Source organism: Dermacentor albipictus, chromosome 7 (assembly GCF_038994185.2).
Source record: "Dermacentor albipictus isolate Rhodes 1998 colony chromosome 7, USDA_Dalb.pri_finalv2, whole genome shotgun sequence".
Taxonomy (NCBI): Eukaryota; Metazoa; Arthropoda; class Arachnida; order Ixodida; family Ixodidae; genus Dermacentor; species Dermacentor albipictus.
The window spans coordinates 121640937-121661218 of record NC_091827.1 but is presented as its reverse complement, the minus strand read 5'-3'; the positions used below and the strand labels follow the sequence as shown (position 1 = coordinate 121661218).

Below are 20282 nucleotides of genomic sequence, written 5' to 3'. Positions count from 1 at the left end.
CGTTAAGGAGAAAAATACTTTCCTTACGTCTCCTGGTGGGGATAAGTTCAACGAGAAGGTGGTCGATGTTTCGGTCGTGGAGATTGTGTTCGATGGCGGTGATTCTCTTGTGGACGAAAGTGCAGAGGCGCGAGAAGCAGGTATCGGGATGAAAGGTTGGTAACCTGGGAGGGTGACCGAATCGATATGGGTTTCCTGAATCATGACGACGTCCGGTTGCCGGGTGAGGGTACGAAGGTGTTGACGGATGACTGGCTGTTTGCGGAGATAGCCTCGGCAGTTCCACTGCCAGATAAGTGTATCTCTGTTAGTGTGGGCCATGATGGGGATTGGGGGATGCCGTCAGGGGCAGTGCGGGGGGTTTGGAGGGTAGGATGAGCGGGCACGGGGAGAGTTTGTACGTGGGTTTCAATGTTTGTGACGCGCTGTGCCAGTGCGAGAACGGCGTGTTGCATGGATTTGACTGCGTTCTGGAGTGCGGTCATCGTGCTTTGAAGTGAGACTAGCATGTCCTTAACCTCTGAGCGCACTTGGCTCGTGGCTCCCTCTTGGAGGGCCCGCTTTTTGGGAGGTGGTGTCAGTGGAGCGTCGTGGCTAGAGGAGTGGGACGCTTTGGTGGGTGGTGTAGGAGCAGGTGTCTTGGATTGTTTAAGATCGCGAACCTCTTGCGAGAGCTTGTGAATTAGGTCGCGCATAATGGCATTTTCTTTTTTGAGGTGAGCTATTTCTGCGTTATCATTGGTGCTCGTGGACTGTGGAGAAGGTGTGTTGCGACCCTCTCGCGAGGTGCCCTTAAGGGCTTCTGCGAAGCTCACCTTGTTAGTAGGAGACTTGGCGGGTGGGGTATAGGTAGATCTGGATCGGGAACGGCGCTGTCTCGAACGTGAAGGGGTCCGGGAACAATGTTGCCTCGAGCGTGATGGAGTCCGAGATCTGGAGCGGGGCTTGGAGTTCAAGGGTGGGAAGTCGCTTTCTTGAAGGGTGGCTTGCATTGCAGCTCGGCGTTCCCAAATGCGCTTGCGAATAACGTATGGTGTCTTGCAGCGAGCCGTACGCGATTTGTCCGCTGTAAGATGAGGGCCGCCGCACAGTGAGCATTTGGGGTTACACGTGTGATCGGGAGGTGGGTTGCGGACTCCACAACCTCTGCAGATCTTGTTATTGGGAAAAGGGCAGACATCCATGCGGTGTCCGAGGCGGCCGCATTGGTAGCAAATTTCTATTTGCTTGCGGAATAACGAGCATGGGATTAAGGTAGCTCCGTAACAGACCAGATATGGCACGTCGGGGCCACTGAAGGCGATAACAACGGTGGTTGTTGTTCCAATGCATTTTGCGGCTAGTGCGAGGGGGTTGTGGGTATTGATGATATTGGCGTTGACTTGCTGTGGGGTATCGGAGAGGGGGATTCCGCGGATGACTCCCTTCGTGGTGTCCTCAGCGGCCGTCTCATACGCGTTAACATCGTGCGTGACCCCATTGACTTGAATTGATTTTATGCAGACATACCGGTCTGCGTTCTGCAGACTTGGCGTACTTACAAAGACAATGTTTTGTTGGGTGTTGGGGCACACCGTGTCTTGCTGAATATCTGCTGGGCTGAGCTGTGCGGCTTGGAGAACGGCTGTAGTCACGGTAGGACTACCAATTTTGGCAATGTTGAGGGCTCCCTTGGGGCGAATGATAATTTTGATTTGGTTGGAAGGTAGCGGAGGCATGCGTCCAGCCTTTAGAACTTGTGCCTTGACTGGTGGCTGGTCTTGGAACGAGAACGAGTGCTTGAGGTTTGGGTAGAGTCATTTTGGGGTGAAGAGTCGTCCCTCAGCTTCGCCGGTTGGCGAAGGCGAGTTGTTCGCCAGCCCGTCTCGGCGGCCACTTCGAGCTCCATGCTCGTTGCTGGGGCAGAGAAACTTGATCGGCGATACGGAGCTCGCTCGAGTGCGCGCCGCGCATCCGGTGCGCCCGGCGTGCACGCGCGGCGGCGGCGTGGGCGATTCACAAAAACGTTCGCAGCACAGGAAAATGTCCGTAGCACAGGGAAATCGAGTGTTCCACCTGAAAATGAGGCGTCTACGGAGTCCTGGTATCTTCACGGATCGACTGGTGTAAAAATTAGGCCACAATTCGCAAGAAAATGCTGCAAAATCATTTCACGAACACAGAGCCGACGCGAGCACGTCTACACTCCTCGGCAATCGCAGAGCCTCCCCTGATTTCACTGAGAGGGAAAATTAATTTGCACCCATTCAAATCTGAACTACTGGAGGCACCAGCACCTAAGCCAGAGAACCAGGGCTAGAGAGGCTAGCCAAGACTGCTTTCATCAAAACTCGTAGTAACATGATGGGAAGACGTCTGCCAGCCAATAACCGCTTCAACTAAAACTGTGCAGCATAATGTGGACAAAGCAAGACATAAAAGCTATAGAGACAAGCCCACGATAACTATGCTTATCCCTGTAATGTTGTTTTCCTTTTTCGACGATGCACGGCACAGTTTTACTTCAAACTCGTGTTTACAAAATGGCCTCATACTATGTTTTATTGCGGAGTAACTGTTTATAGTCACATAGTCAGCGAGATCATAGTCACATAGTCAGCGAGATCATTACAACAGTCAAGTGAAATGTTTACCTCTGCAAGCAGCAACAAGCTTTCAGCACAAGCTTGCATGGGCTGTGAATATGCACAGAGTAAGTGTACGACATGGCTTGTTGTGTCAGGTGTACTGTCACATTGGCCAACTGTATGAGGAAGCTGGGAGGTTCGAAGCTTGAGAGTACTAGTTATAATAATGGGAAGAATGTCATATAGCAATAATTCATTAGAATTGAACCTTGTTGTATGAAACAATTATAAATATAATTATTGCTTAAATAACAAGTGGTGAATCACCAAGAGAATTCCATGTATATGAAACTTCATACATCAAACTTGCTCAGACAGTAAATCGATATATTGAACTCCGCAGCATTGGACATTGGGACACATATTAAAGGCTTCACTGCAGTACATTGGCAGATCCTGGTGGCGCAAATAGGACCTACAAATTCTGCATGGGCTAAAGGGCAGAAAGCGCTGCTCTGAATGTATCTATGTAGTCAAAGCCTTGTTAACAAAGTGCTCGCACCTTCAAAATCCTTCGCTATGCAGGTCACTTTGTTTTAAAGGTTGCGCAGCTCACTGCTCACAATAGCTAAGCACTTTCAACAAAAGAAAATCTTTAACAAGAATTCAAGAGAGACTTAATGAAATAGACCGCTAATCTTTCTCTGCAAAATATCCTTGACAGCATGTTCTACTGTAGCCACGCTGTGCTCCATTGAGGTTCCCAGCTTGCTCTCCAAACAAATGCAGGAACCATGCAAAGCTAAGCCCCCGATTGTCTAGTGCCCCTAAGCCTCCCTTGCTACAAAATTTTTGGTTGCCTTCGTTGACATTGCCTATCCATGCATTCGTCAGCCGTTGGTCCGTTACAAGTAGCATATGAGGTGAGTGAATCCTGGGGCAGAGCAACAGAACTAGTAATATCAGCACGCTCTTCAAATACACTGCTGTTAGCGCTAGGGCACAGCTTACCCTGGTGACATCTTCGCGGGGCAGTGGCGGCACTGCTGCGGCATTCGTTTTATAAACATAAATAAGCCGCCAGGGACGCATAAGTTTCTTTGTTTTACAGGCAAATTAATTGTGGTCTTCATTGTAGAGCTGTTCGATTGTAATCTAGTGCTTATGCTGACGCTACTTGCTGCATGCAGCGGTTCGTTTTCCTCACGTGATAGTGTGTGACGCTGTTGTATCTCAGCTTTCGGACTTTAAAACCAGCAAGCATCTAAAATGTGCTGCATAATAGACAGTTTTAGTTTAGCGTACATCACTGCGCATGCGCAGAACGCTAAACGACCCATTGCATATAGCGTACACACACTATTTCTCAGATTTAGCATTAGCGTCTGTGTGGTTTGCGGAATTTGCGTGAAACATGGCGGCGGCCCCGGCTGCCAGCTTCAAATTGAATTTGGCGTTGCTTTTGTATATGGACTTCGTTCTTAGCAACTGACTGTGTAAATGGCTTTCGCTTAGTCTCAGGCTGCTACGATGACAGAGTATTATGGATAACCTTGTAGTGTTTTCGAGATCGCTTCTCGTTTCGAGTGAGTCGAAGCCTAACGAAAGAAACATCCGACATGTTAGCACCACCTATAGCTACAGTCGGGAGATAGCCGCAATGAAGGCACATGGCCTCTGAGATCTGAACATCTCACAGGCCAACTAAAACTAAAAAAAAAATGTGTGCTGATTAGCATACGCTATATATACTATGGCATACGCTACAGTTGCGTACGCTAAATTAAAGCTGTCTAATGTCGGACCCATAAGTTAGCTTCATCCCAATACAGTGGTGTTACGCATTCAACTATGCACTTAGCATTGTGATGAAGTATACCAACAGTGTGAAAGGGTCACAAACACTGGACATAGCAAGGTTACGCGGTCAAGCATACCATAGCGCTGAAGCATACTGAAAGTGGAAAAAGATAAAATTACATGCAGAGTATCCTGTCGGAGTTATCTAAATGATGCATAAGCATTTGCTACTGATCACCTACTGTTTTGTCATCATATGCTGCTGCGTTTCATATAATTGCGAGAAATGCCACGAAAAAATCATGAAATGGAGAAGCGCAGATGCAACACCAAAATGTTAAACCAAGACCAGCATGAGTATGAAGCAGAGGCCAGTAGTGGCACTGTTCACTCCTTTTATATCATGGTGCGTTTGGATGATGTTGCTGCTTCATGGAAGATGAGCACTGGCCAATGCGTGCTGTTCTACGTGACGTAATTGAACAGTGTCACGTTAGGTAGACGTCATACGTAGATGTGGTCAATGATGCTGCCTCCTCTCGATGCAAACCATTATCAACTGTACATCAGCGGCCGCTGCTTATGGCGCGGCTGCGCAGGCCCGATCTTACAATTCGCTCGCTCATGCCGGCCTTATCTTGAAAGCAATCATCTTACGTGACGGACAGGTTTCCTCGTTGGGTAAGCATAGAATCCTTTACGCATGTGTCTCTTCCTTTGACTTTCCCACTCCAGCTGCTAATGTCACACACGCCACGTCGGGAAGGGGGGGGGGGGAGGGGGGGTGTTCAGAGTGTGTATATACATGACAGGCACAAGTAAGAGAGGAAAGGAGATGGGAGAAGCTTGTTTTCACCCCACTGCATCGAATGTGCACAATGCCCTCTGGAGCTCCCTGGCCGTTGTCACATTAGCCACCTGACAGCTGCAATTATCCGTGACTCCTTTCGGAAGCACTGAAGAAACTGCAGCGCTTACGTGCGAGGCGAGAGGGGACACAGATAGAACTGTAGAGAGAAGAGGGAGGAGAAGAGGCAGTTCCCGTATAAGATGGGGGAAGTGACATGAGAAGGCAAGGAAACTCCACTAACATACAACAGCGGTTGTGGGGTGCTTATGTTCAAGGCACAGTGCAATATGTTGCTGCTATTTCTGAAAAAATAAAGACCATGCAAATATGTCAAGCGGGCAACTCGCACAGGGCGTGCAGAAGCAGAGCCGCATTAATTAAAATGCACCGCAGCGTCCAGGAAACACTACAGAAGTGGTTGACCGTCAAATCAACACTTCTGTGCCTGCCGCATTAGCTCTGCTGCTATGGCATTGCGAGAGGTCATGGATTTGATCCCAATCGTGGGAGCCACATTTCGACGGGGGTGAAATAGAAAACCCATGTGCACTTAGATTTTGGGACACATTGAAGAACATCACGGTGTCAAAATTAATCTGGAGTCTGCCACTATGCCGTGCTTCATAATCTGAGTGTCGTTTTGGCACGTACAGCCCCATAATCCAATTCAAGTTTAATACTTCTGCCATAACGCGATGTGCCATATGAGGAAATGACAACACTCAACCCTCTCAGGGGTTATAAGATATGGCCCACTAAAATGCCTCATGCAAACACCTCTCCCTGTGTGTTCTGCCTATTACGCAGGCAAACAGCAGTGGTGCCCACAAGGTAACGTTTAACATCAATTCGCCAATCTCATGTTAGCCTAAACGTTGAAGAAATTAAGCTTTAGCCGTCAACACTGCTAATTATCATCAATCAGAGCATCCAGCATGGAAAGCTTCACTTACATCAATTCCCACAGGGTGTGGGATCTGCATAATTTTTCTCTTTTTCCTCATTTTTGTGTGCGTAGCATGAACAGGAAGATGTTCCAATGAGCTCAGTTTTGAAAATATACTATTATATGTGCAATCTCCGGTTACGGTAAAAGCACCGAGACCCTTAATAAGTGTACAGGCAGGGATTTAGAGCTATTTCCGGCAGGGTTGTGGTGATTTGGGTCCTTGCTTCGCCCATCTTGCAAGCTCCGTATACGAGACTGCAACACAGCCTTGCACATGTTCCCGACTATACATGCGCACATGTGCCGTCATCTGTCACAGTATGAGCACCGAGACATCTAATAACTCACCTGACACCCATTCAAAGCTGTTTCTGACGTTGCTGCAGTGATGGACCGCAATACATTACGGAAGCTCCAGTGCATAACACAACTGCATTGTGGTGAAGCTCAGTCTAGGGCATTGGCATTGAAACTTGTTTAAGCAATCACATTTCCTCAAGCCACAACCAGCATGCGTATTCGTGCTCTTAAACTGCACAAGGGCCATCCATATGCCGACGTGTCGGAATGTTAAGTCAGGTGTAGTTCCGACCAGAATGCACATAATGTTTGGTATGTCTAGAAAGTGTTCCTAAAGTCACCTCTGCCGCATTACAGTTGAGTTAAGCAAGGAAGCTTATGCAGTGTATTGCATTGAAGCATATTAAAAGCGAAAAATTGCAGTTTAATTGCTGTGGTGATTTAAGCCCCTTGTTTGGGGGGCCATGACCATGCCCCTCTGGAGGGCACAAAGGAGCGAGGAATCATGGTTGGAGAGCATGACACGAACCCTGGCGATGGAGAAACAGCTTTGATGACCTGCTCTACCGAAACTGCACTGCTTGTTCAGCAGGCGTTAATCAAGAAGCTAGAAAAATGAAACCTAGTAGTCCGGATATTTATTGACTACAGCAAGGCTTTTGACAATGCAACACAAGATTCTATTAACAGAGTTGACTGCCAACGGTGTACACGGAATGACACATTTTGTTGTGTTCGTATCTGCTTGATTGCAGGCAATACATTGTCATTGGAAATAGTATTTCCTCCGACAGGGCAATATTGTTAGGTGTCCCACAGGGCAGCATTTTAGGTCCCCTTCGACATTTACGTTAATGACATGATAGACATACGAGGGTTGATCCAGAAATAAGGTTCCCATCAGTTTTAGAAAAAGACAACATTGTTTATTCTCATAGAAATTTACATTATTGGAAAGATGAAACTTACATAATCGGCATCTTTTTCTACGCATTTTTGTATACAGTGCTCCAATTTCTGTATCCCAGTGTCATAGAAGTCTGCCGCCGACCCGTTGAGGAAGCATTTCACCTCTTCCGACTTCTTCATCGCTCCGGAAGCGTTGGCCACTCAAATGTTCCTTTAGCTTGGGGAACAAGTGATAATCACTAGGTGCGAGGTCCGGACTGTACGGTGGGTGGGGCATGACAGTCGACCCAAAGTTTGTCAAAAGTTCCTGGGTTTGACAGGAGATGTCAGGTCAAGCGTTGTCGTGAAGCAGTGTTACACTGGCTGCCAGTCGTCCTCGCCGGCAGTTCTGGATAGCTTGCCTGAGTTTTCATAGTGTTGCACAATAGCTCTCAGAGTTCATTGTTGTCCCACGTTCCATTAAATCGATCAGCAGTACCCCCTTATGATCCCAAAAAACAGTGGCCATGACTTTGCCAGCAGAAGGAGCTTGAACTTCTTTGCGACTGGTGACTCTGGGTGACGCCACTCTTTGGATTTTTATTTCATATTAGGAGTGAAATGAAACACCCACTTTTTGTCTACCATAAAAATGGAGTCCAACAATCCTTCCTTATCTTCTTGACAATTTTGAAGAAACTGGCGAGCACAGTCAAGGCGTTTCTCCTCGTAGTCTGATGTCAATAGCTGCGGTATCCATTGAGCACAACACTTCTGATACCCCAATACTTTAGTCAAAGCTCTTTCCACTGTACCGTAAGAACTTCCAGGAATTTGAGCAATAAGTTCACAGATGTTGATCCTCCTCGATTGAAGCATTTTGCGTTGGGCCATCTTGATAACCACCTTCGAAACTGACGGTCTTCCACTCTGTTCTTCATCGTGGACTTTCTTTCAACCAGCACTAAACTCCCTGAACCACTTTCGGACGTGTTGAACAGACATGCACTTGTCGCCATACACCTCTATCAACTGATGATGAATATCCACGGGTGGAGTCACTTTGGCGTGCAAAAAGCGAATTACGGAACGAATCTCGTACTTGGCGGGATCAACAATGGGAACCTCCATGTCGGACGGCTGCTGAGCCAAGAATGAGCGGTGCAGCGAAGCAAAGCGCAGCTGGGGGGAATGGAGAATGGGGGAACAGCTGCGTGCATGAGTGTTGCCGGACTTCACCTCGCACCTTCCTGTGGGGCTGGAGCTCTTTGGGAACCTTATTGCTCGATGAACCCTCGCAGAAACCGAGGCAACAACCATTCTATATGTGGATGATACCAGCCTGTTTGTCTCTGGTCTGGAGGCTTGCAATGTCATTCCTAAAGCGAACGCGCTCCTTTCCACTTCATTGGGATGGTCCAGCCACAACAGCCTTAAAAATATTATTTCTTTCCAGAACAGTTGAAATTACAAATTTACCCAGCACTATTTGCGTCTCACATTAACTACTGCATGCGTGTGTGGGGCACCACCGTGAACACTAACACAAGCTTTTTCTTCAGAAACGTGCTCGTCGGAATTATTGCTAACATTCCATACCTCCACACAACATCACCACTTTTCAAACTGCCAGATGTGAATGGCCTTCCTTTACTGTATTCATATTTTTTCCTCTAACAGTCTCTTCACTTGTAAAATTACTGTCGGGACTACAGCCAGGATAGATGGCTCGTGCCAAAAAGGCTAACAATTTATCTAATGCAATCGCTAACCTGTAATGTTCCTTAACTTCTTAATAAGTATGAAAACCAAGGCATTATTAATGTTCATGTCTTTATCCGGAAACGCGAAATAATTTTTGGTCTAGAATCATTCATTACATGATGCCTGCACGCGGGAACAAATGTATGGATATCTGTCACTGGAAGTTACTAATGTGCTGTTCTTTCTCTCTCTCTTTCTATATATATATATGTATATATATATATATATATACACACACAGACACACACACACACGAACATGACATAACATGAACACAGTGTATATATGTATATATATATTGTACACACAGTGTTCATGTTAGTTTCGGTTGGGACATACAGTTGCACTGTCCACCCCTCTTTACTATTTTATAACTGTGCAATTACCATTGTTAAGCACGAGCTAATATAGTATGTAGTATATCACTATATTGTCACGTGGTAGTGACGTTAAAGAACACAGCAGCAGTACTGTGAAAGACAAAACTAGCTTTTATTGGGCGAACCTGTGCACACAAAACAGGCTACACTTAAAGCACAATGATAGCAGCGAACACAGTCGGCAATCGTCGAAAATCTGATCAGCGGGTCCAGCGCGTCAGCTTTTATACAGTAGTCATCGAATGTTCCAGACTTGTTGGGGCTCGTGTGCCTTCCACAAAGTTCTACACCATTCGCGTCACGCGATGAAATCAGATAACACAAGGTTCGGCGACAACAGACAGCGGATAGAAGCATCGATAACTTTCCAGAAACTTCGGATACATGCAGGCGCGTGCCGCGCTGTGCGATAAGATTTGTTAGGCGGCGAAACGTGGTCGCCCGATAAATGTATGTATACACGTGTCAATATAGAATATATAATTATATGCGTGCTTTATTTTCTTCTACACTGACTGCTGTGCTGTCAAGCACTTTCAAGCTGTTTGCAACAGCTTCTCGCTTGAAGGACCCCAACAAATTGTAACGACTTCTTAGAAATAAAGTTCTGATTATTAGTTGTCTCCGTGCTCATACTGTGACAGAAAACTGGAATGCATGTGTATAATGAAGGAATTCGTGCTGTGTCCCCTCACAGTGGCCCCTTTGCATTCGTGGTATACTTCACCGCAGTGTATGATGGCAAAGTTGACTTTAAGGAACCGAAATTTGCAACGCTTCTAGACTCGTAGATTTTTTCATCGGTGCGTCTAGCCATAGCCACTTTGGCCTAGTCCCAGGGAGCCCAAACAGAGGAAACGGAGGTAGAAATTAACGATAAAGGTAATCTAAAATGACGCAGGAACTAGGCAGCCACCGTACCTGCGGTTAATAAAACATTCAAATTTTGACACTTCACGTGCCAAAGCCAAGATCTGATGAGGCACACTGTAGCGGTGAACTGCGGATTAATTTTCACCTCGCGGGATTCGTTAACGTGCATTCAACGTACGGTACACGGGCATTGCATTTTTACCTCGTCGAACTCCGTCGAAATGTGGCCTCCACGACCGAGATGTGATCCCACAACCTCACTTTCGCAGCGCAACGCCAAAACCACTAATACAACATGGTGGGTCTACAAGCCATCAGGCTCTGGTAATGCTGGACCTTGCTGTTAAAGAACTCCTTTAATCAACCACAAGACGTCGGCTGTAATCGCAAACCAGACCTATGACAGCACCAATGTTAAACTATTTGTTGTCACCAATATGAGTTAAGCACATTTGTTTTAGAACTACACTGTACTATTTCTGTGTCAGTGATTACAGGGGAGTCCTTGTGTATCGTGTTAGACATAAAAGGATTTAAAGAGATGCCTACAGAGACATTGCGAAAGTACGTAGCTGGTATTAGTAGATTGCCCCAATGATTGGAACATCTTTTTGGAGCACATGGTATAAGCACATGTAATAAATAATGAACAGTGACACAATACATCCAGCGGTCAGATGCAAGTAGTACTGCTAAACATGACAACAGATCACTCTATTCACCACTGTCGGAGTGGCAAAGTTTAAAGTTCGTTTCCAAAAGCATTGCCTGCCTGGGTTACATGTCGTCATAACCTTCCTATGTTATGAATACGTAAAATTTATAGCAGGCCCATCCCAAAAATTTGGGGACGTCCAAAGCCAGTATATGAAAAAAATTCTTCTGTTTGATTCTACTCTAACCTTATAGTCCACCGATTTCAAGTGACTGGCCCAGCCAGTAATGCAGGTGGCATGCAGCTCTTAACAAGTGGGGCGGCTGGAATAGGAATACTTTATTGCAGCACTGGTGGCCTGAATTCAAAGCCTTTTCATTAAGTAACAAAGCTCAAAAAGAACAGTGCCACAGTTATTTTTGTCTTACTGACACTTGGCTAATACAGCCCACACCCACAGTGGGTGGTGTGTCAGCATGCAGTGGTGGCCTAGCCAGTTAAGGATTTGGACTAGGAAATAAGTAGTCGTGGTGCATTTTGGAGCAGAAAAATTGGTCCTTTTGGAATAGTTGGAGTAGTACAGCAGTAATGTGTAGCCATTTGGTGCAGCTCATTATTACTGCGCACTCAGTAAATGCTGCTCAACAGCAAAGGAAGACACCAAGGCCAACAGCCAGCAGCAGCCAATTAGTACCACATCAGTATGTTGCAAATACTTTCCTTTGAATAGGTAAGAAACCTTCATAAACAATTGAAAAATTCATGCAGAAACTCCTCTGGGACTTAAGTACGCTTAAGCATTGTACCACTTGCTCATCTCCACGCAGCCGAATGTCATTATCAACCCCTTTTCAAGGATACGGCAGCCTGTAATGGAAAATTTCAGAAAGACATCCCAGGGAAAGTAAAAGACGTCCAAACGAATGTTACTGAACTTCTTTCCAAAATGGAAGGAACCTCTGGCGTCACAAGGTAATTCACATGCTTAAGGATATCCAGGACAAACTGGAAAGCATAAAATCAGGACAATTGCAACACGAGTTTGGTGGTAGACGACCTAAGTAACAGATTGCGTCACAACAACCTTATCTTTAAAGCAATTATTGAGCAAGACTCAGAGATGTGGCAGGAAAAGGAAGGGCTTGTAACTGAGTTGGTTTCTAAATATTTAGGCATTGCAGCTGGTGAAATTGAACGTGCCCATAGAATAGGACAGAAAATAGAAGGGCATACTTGGCTGATAATTGTGAAATTCCTAAACTTAAAAAAAAAACACATACTGAAAAATGCATTTAAACTAAAAAAGGTTTGAATCATCTCGTGTGGATTGATAAGGATTTTTCAATGAGGATGCAGTCCATTAGGAAGAAACTCCGAGATTTCGGACGTTCCAAACAAAAGCCCGCTGAAAGGTTCAAACTTCTGTTTGAGAAGCTTCTACTAGACAACACGATTTGTCTTTGACCATACCACTAATGAAGTAAGTGCCCTCCCGAAACGTCATGTCCTCGCAAAAACCCAGTGATGTAAAAATGAACGCTGTGATGCATATGTGTCAATTCTAGTGTCAAACTTCCGCAGCGTATTTCGTAAGCAAGATCACCTCTTGTTCTTATCTTGAATCCTGTTAAGTAGATGTTCTAGGCACCGAAACCTGGTTGTCATTCGATATTTTGGATCGTCCTCGTCTCGTCAGCCTTCATTATTTAGAAAACATAAAACTGAATCGAGAGGTGGCGGTGTGTTAATTGCAGTAAAATCTAGTTTGGAAGCTTGCGTTATTGAAACTAATTCCTGCCTCAAAATTTTAAGGGTTGCGCTCTGTCTGCCCACACATTCTACCTCTGTCATTGGAGTCTGCTATCGTCCACTTGATTCATCCCACTACTTTCCGGATCATCTAAACATGTGTAAGTTTTGTCCAGAACAAGTACCCGACATCACCAATATTTCTTGTCGGCGATTTCAACTATCCCAATATTGAATGGCATTGATGCCGACCCCTGTATGGCACAAGAAAAACGTCAATGCCTATGTTTTCCTGACATGCTCTCAACTTTCAAATTGCATCAAATTGTTTCTGTTCCCACTCATGGTGATTCACTCTGACCTCAGTACTAGCCACAGAACCAAATAATGTAACTGAAAATGTATTGGATGGTATCAGTGGCCACAATATCTTGCATTGTGAATTCATAGGTGCCCTGAAAAAACGTGAAAATAGAAAGAAAGTAATATTTGATTACACCCGCGTGTATGTCAGCAGGCTTGTTAGTGACCTTTCCACCTTTTCTGTCGACTTTTTTCAGTCATTCCCTCATTGCAACATAAACACAAACTGGGTACTTCGTGATGGGCTGATCACACTTAAAAGCAAAGCATATTCCAAAATTCAAAATAACAGCCTGCACAGAAAGCACTTGGTTTGTGACGCATGCGAAACCTTTATATTGCAGAGCTAAACTATGAGCATCTGTGGAAGATTGGAGGCCCTATCGTGAGCACGCACACTTATGCAGGACCGTAACAACAACAGCCAAAGATAAATTTTTCAACCATGACATTTCAGACATGCTTAGCAATGACACAAAAATTTAGGAAACCCAAATTATCGAACTTGACGGTACCGTTATCTAAGGATGGTAACATTCTTTCTCCGGCACGTGTTGCTATTGAATTCAAGTTTTTTTCATCTGTTTTCACAGATGAGACTGGTGTACCTAGAAGCTTTCAGGCCCCTATTTTGCATTCAAGCATGCACAACATTAATATCGCTTCTGAAGTAGTACAGTCCTGTATCGATTGTCTTCCAACTAACTCTGCTCCTGGTTGTGATGGCATCTGCCCTAAACTTCTGAAGATATCCAAACCTGCAATATGTCGCATTTTAGCCAAGCTTTTTCAGCAATGTATTGACACGGGATGCGTCCCAAATGATTGGAAAGCAGCTTGCATAATTCTCATATTTAAATCTGGTGATTCGTCTAACCCATCAAATTACAGACCAATTTCTTTACCAGCATGTGCTGCAAACTCATCATTTCATCTGCTCTAATGAAGTTTCTTACAGAACAAAACTTTTTCTTTATCAATCGGCATGGACTTTTACACGATTGATTATCTTTTTTATCGAATCAATGTAATATCTGTAGACTTTGCGAAGGCTTTTGGCAAGGTTCCTCAATTGTGGCTTATTCATAAACTGACAGATCTTAACATACATGTGAGAATAACTAGGTGGACTACCAACTTTTTAACTAACCGGTAGCAATCCGTTTTCATCAATGACCATTTGTCTCCATTAAATCATGTCAAATCTGGAGTACCGCAAGGTTCCATGCTCAGGCCTATTTTGTTTTTAGATTATATTAACGATATTAGTAATCGTAAGCGTTTATGATCATAGACTATTTGCTGATGATTGCGTGATCTAGTAACCCTGAGGATACCTGGTACCTTCTATCTTACCTAGACAATCTCTAAGTGGGGCAGTAAGCAAGCGGAAATCAACATTAATATTACAAAAGCTATCAGATTCAGGACTACAGCTAAACCCGTGTTATGTAATTACAAAATTATAAAACATGCCCATAGCCTTGGTATTCACAATATCTGGGTGTTCATTTGTCATTCAATCTGTCATGGAACATTTGCGTAGATGTGATTTTCACTAGAATGTTTTAGTTTAGTGTCTTTACAGTTCTCCCCGCTCCAAGTTGCCCCGCTTAGCCACATGGTGGAGTGGTGGGTGATTGTACGTTTTAGTTGTATGTCTAGCCTAGCGGAGCAGAGGGATGGATGGATAGGTGCTACGAGTGTCCCCTTTGGAAAGAGGTGTGGGTTGCGCCATGAAGCTCTTGTATTGCCTAATGTTCGACGTATGTTAACAAAGAAAAAAAAACCCACGATGACTTCCCATAACCAAACTTTCTGAACTTTGTCTTTGCAAGCCTCTGTTGTTTGTCGTTTCCCTACTTTTTGTCCACCAATCTTCCATTCGCTGCTTACCAATCTTTACTGCATACATTTTTACTTTCCCCCTGCTCTTGCTGAACCCAAGGGCTTCAAGCAGGCCAATGGTGTGTGTGTGTGTGTGAAAACTTTTATTGTAATGAGGTCCAGAGGCTTGACTTCTCAAGCCAAGGCGGGCCGCTCCCACGTTGGCACTGTCAGGCCAAGCCTTTCAGCGACATCATGGGCCCCCTGGACTGCCCTTAGTTGGTCCTGAAACAATGCGCTTTGTATCCTTCTCTCCCACTGTGTCCATTCTTCAACGAGGTTGGGGAGAGTCGCAGGACACCCCGCCAGCATATGTCTGATTCCAATGATGCCATTACAATCATTGCAGTCCATCTTAATCTCCCTCTCTGGATATATTTTATTAATGGTGTATAGGCCAGTGGTGCCTAAATCTACTGTTGGGGAGATATTTCACATTCTAGTAAAGCATGCTCTATTGTTTCCCTAGCTTTACCGCAGCAAGCACATGCTTCTTCCTTCTTATATCTTGCTGTATAAGTGCGTGTTCTAAGGCATCCTGAGCTCGTTTCAGAAAGTAATAAACTTCCCTTTGAGTTATAATAGATTGTTTCTTTCCCGATATCGTTATTTCCTCTTCAGTAGTTACTCGTAGCAGGTTTATTTTCCATTGCCGCCACCCACGAGATTATCTCGGCTTCTCTGGCTTTCCGCTTGATGTTCCTTTCGTATTTGCAGTGCCTTCTGGCCGAATTCAGGGTAATGAAACAAAATAAAAGCACCTATAAGTAAAACTTTTATAAGTAAAACGAATACATATAGCTTATTTGTCCATAAAGCATCTAAACATGAACTTGTAATGTGTTACGGGTCCATTTTATCCAGTGGAAAATAAAGCCCCATCTTGGGGAATGCCACGTGATAGCCAGCGAGCTTGCATTTTGCATACAATCTGATCCTTTCTGATGCTAACATGCTGCACAGCGTGCATCACATACTCCCGCGCTGCGAGGTTTTCAAATGGGTCAGCATGCGCACCTTCTAGCAGACATAAGTCTTCGTCTGTGCAAATCTATCTTGTAAAGAGCAAGGCAGGCAAGGTGCCTCGATGCACAAGCCAGAGTGGGTGTGTGCATCGACCACCTTGCTAGGAAAAAATGGCAGCAACCTTCTGTTCAGGCAGCTTGTAAGCGGACCGTGTTTCTGACTCCGCCAGCCCGCTTGCAGCTAAGCGGAGGGCGCATGTGCATTCGCACATCCGCTCCGCTCAGCTGCTTAGCAGAGTGTAAAAACGGCAAACTCTACTAAAGCAATCACATCTCTTGGCTTCATAAGGCACTATTTGCACTCGGCTAACTCCAAGACAAAATTTCTCGCTTACTTAATTGACTCTGACTCTAGTTTGTGTCTTAATTACTTAATTGACGCTGACTCTAGTTTGTGTCGAGGCCTACCTCGAGCACAAACTCGAGTCTTTTGCAAAATAAGGTTGCTCGCTTCATCACAAGAAACTACTTGCATACATCTAGAGTTACGGAAATCAAATATTAAATTAATTTAGCTCCTCTCAATATACGCAGGCTTCTGACACTATTGTCCTTCTTTCATTTACTCCAACCGGTTATCCCACGTTACTCTAAATATCAGACTAGCTTGTGACGTGTGTCTTGACGGCTTGATCACCAACTTAAAATCGCACCCATCTTCGCCCACACTAATCTGTTTTTCCACTCACCTCTCCTCCTCGCTATCTGACACGACTCATTTGTACATAATTTGAAGTTGTTCCTAGAAATCTGAACTACCTCTTACCTTGCTGTTCTGTTCCAGTTGCATTTCTTGATGTTCTTATTTAATATGCAATTTGGCTTTCCTGTTTAGTAATCTATACTTAAATTTTTTTCCATTGTTTTGTAATGTGAAACAGCTCATTGTGATAAGTATTTTAGGAACCTTGACCCTTGTCATTTCTATGTTTTTTTCACACATTGTATATACCCTGTAATAAGTCATTTTTTTGCACTAATTCATGTTGTTCCAATTCATATTTCTTGTTTAGTTGTGTACTTTTGGTATTTGTTGCTCCTTTCATTGTAATCCCTGTAAGAGTTGGTGTCTGCCATGAAAAGGGTACCTGGCCCATACCATTGTTCGACTCATTCATGCTAAGGATGTTGTTGAAGGGAGGAACTTGTTCTCATTAAGAATGAGGAGTAGGGGATTTATTTACAATATCTACATGAAGGGTGGAGAACATTACATCTGATCAGTCTAGCATGACTGAGATGCACACTGAACAGCCGAAAATGTCTGCTTAAACACTCTCTGTCCTTACTAGATCCCTAGGCCAGGAAAAGCTGCCATCCAACCTTCATCCAACCAAAGCGTCCAAAGTCGTCGAAGTACCCGCCTTTGAGGGCGAAGGTTCACACACTCTCTTGCACTTTTGTTTTACTGAACACACCAAAATAAGTGGGGCCTCATAGACAGGTGTTGTCACGCTTGACTCAAGCTGGCACGTCTTGGTTCCTGAGCTGACTCTGCAGTTAGCTGCTGAATCTGTCATGACTGTGACTTTTACCAGAGTACATGGGGGAACGCCATAGAACAAACATTTCCAGGAGTTTTCTTGCTCCAATTGGTCCCTGAAGGTGACAGCGAACCAGCTAACAATCCTGTCCGCCAAACGTGTCTAGCCTTACTGGCTCCGAAGGGGGCATGTTGTTGGCTTCACGAAGCGATTCATTGCAGCGAAGCCAGAAGGTCACTATCCCCGCTAGCCAATCGTAACATCCCCCACCCCTATGCCTCCTGGGCTCTTTAGAGTACTTGAACAAAAAAAAGTGTTATGGAAGTTAATATGACCGGTATAAACAGCAGCGTCGCAGCAACACGGACTGCTGCAGACGGCAGCGCCAGGTGTGCTGATGACGTTCTGATCATTATAAGCTGATACTGCTCTTTAGTGCCTTATCCATCTACGTCAAACCATTATGCGTTGCGTGAACCATATCTTGAACACCGTGTTCTCGTCGCTTTGCCTTGAAGAGCGGGCCCATATCTTGAAAGCGATCTGCGAAAGGGGCAGGGTGCGGTGTGTGCTGAGAGATTGCGAGCGATCTCGTGGTAGCGACAGGCAGAACAAAGGTAAAGCCACTCGCTGCTGCATGCTCTATCTATATTGTGTGCACTTTTCACTTTGTTTAGTGCTTGAAGGCTGTTCACCTCCGCCTTGGGTTGGCCCAGTATTGCACTATCTCTGGGATCGGCCCACATTTTTATCTTGCGTGATGGACGTTTGGTAAGCATAGAGATGCTTACACATTTAAGAAAATTTTAACACCCAGAACCAGCCAATTGGTACCATGCCAGTATGTTGCAAGTACTTTTATTTGAGTAGGTAGAAAGCCTTTGTAAATAGTTAAATAAAACTTTTGTGGGCTAATGAAAGCAGCTGAGTGAAAATTGCCATACAGTTCTGAACCACATGCAAGAATACATGTATGCAATGCAAACTGTGTGCCTTCCAGTGGTCAATGGGTCTTAGCGCATGCCATTGTGCTTGCTATGAATGCTGCTTTTGTCACCGTACCCTGTTAGCATTGCATATAGTAATTCCTTCGATTGGTGTTGACAGCCAGGACGAAACTTTTACTGAGAGAGGCATGCCTGATAATCAGATCGTGGTATTGGCATGTAAAAACGCAGATTTGTTTTGTGTTCTTGTTTAGAGACAAACCAAGTGCCCTTGAAATGCTGCATGCAATACATTGACTTCGGGCAATCCATTGCATTACTGCAAATATTACTCAATATTTGAAAAGTCTAGTAGATGATCCATCTCAAACTGAATTACTTGCACGTTCACTATTTGTTTCCTATATTTAAGTCTCCTTCTCATACCTCTGCTGAAAACGCTGCGTTGCCCTGAAAGCGTGAAAATACCACACCTTTGCGCAGTTCACGTAGCCAGGTTTCAGGCAAGTTGAATAGTAGCTAAATGGTGTAAATGGTGTAGTAGAACCACCATTAAGCATGTGTTGGAAGTCCAGTGCTTAAGTTAGAATAAACCACCCGGTTATCTTTTTCCACAGCTACAGTAAACAAAAGCCGAAGCGGCCTTCAAGTGTTAAGTGTGGAAAAAGATGTTTTGCGGCAATGGCTGTGACCGAAGACAACACAGGTATGTATGTGGTTTTCCAATTCAAGCACAGAGGCCACGACTTTGAACTGGGTTGTGTTTTTCTGTCCAAGTCGGAAAGAAACCGCTTTTGCTCTGCTTTATAATACATAAAGAGTGGTTGTTGAGTTTTCAACACCCCAAATACAAGGCAATACTCATGCCAGACCATGCAGCAAACTTGGAGCACATGTTAGTGCGCTTGAAATTCATGATTTCGACATCATTCGAGGCCACTTTTACTGACTGCAGGGCATTATAGTTAATGACATCATAAACATGTTTATCATTTTGCTAGATTGTATCAATGCCTGAAGAGTTCAGAGAGAGAGAGAAAAAAGGGAACTGTTCTCCTATTTCACAGTGCTAACAACTACCTTGGCACAGCCAGTGGCCTATATTTGACCTATATGGCTATTCTTATTGCAGGCAACGACTTTAGTTATACTTGTTTGCATCATTTCATGTACCAAGCAGGAAGGTGTAGTGCCTCCTGGTGCACTGTAGGCCACACAGCAGACTGTGGCTTTTTCTCTTTCTGCTTTATTTTTCAGGCTTGCAGTTAACTGGATTGGTATGACTTATGATCCTAGAGGGATTCAATGTCTCAAAATAGCAGTAAGCTGGAATAATTTCCACTTGGGATTACTTAAGGTGCATTGTACATAATTATGTCTGCCATTTTGCCGCAACTGATGTGCAAGTATTACAGACATCGATGAAACTGCGACCTCTCACCACTACTGTAGGTCATCCACAGCAGATGTGCTTTCCATGTGAAACTTTCATCAGCTCAAGTTGTATTTTACTCTACTATATGTAGGGCTCACAAACCATGTGCCGTACTTTCTGGACTATAATTTGAACTGTTGTACAAGTCACCCCCTTTCCCCCTCTTTTCACAACCTTCAAAGAAAAATTATGTGTATATAACTCATTGTATAAGATGCATCTATCTTAACTTTGGTCAGCATCGTGAAATGCGATTGTGCATGTTTATACACTTATCCTAATATGTCGTACTTACCTATTTCAGGGCACTAAACTTCAGTAAAAAAAAATTTCATGAGCCGCACATTCTAGCAGGTAAAATAAACT

At 44.5% G+C, this 20282-nt stretch overlaps 2 long non-coding RNA genes across 3 annotated transcripts in view; one reads left to right on the top strand and one right to left on the bottom strand.

Annotated features, from left to right (window-relative positions):
- LOC139048133 (uncharacterized) overlaps positions 1-20282 on the top strand; it is a 66260-nt gene that overhangs the window by 9820 nt on the left and 36158 nt on the right. Inside the window, exon 3 of the long non-coding RNA XR_011507566.1 lies at positions 19099-19187. This is a non-coding gene — a long non-coding RNA (uncharacterized lncRNA). The remainder of the gene's footprint in view (positions 1-19098; positions 19188-20282) is intronic.
- Positions 14611-20282, bottom strand: part of LOC139048131 (uncharacterized) — a 50402-nt gene continuing 44730 nt past the window's right edge. The window contains exon 9 of one of the 2 annotated variants that reach the window (XR_011507561.1): positions 14611-15748. This is a non-coding gene — a long non-coding RNA (uncharacterized lncRNA). Of the gene's footprint in view, positions 15749-17211; positions 18078-20282 lie in introns of those variants that run through there. The other variant, XR_011507559.1, reaches the window with a different exon arrangement.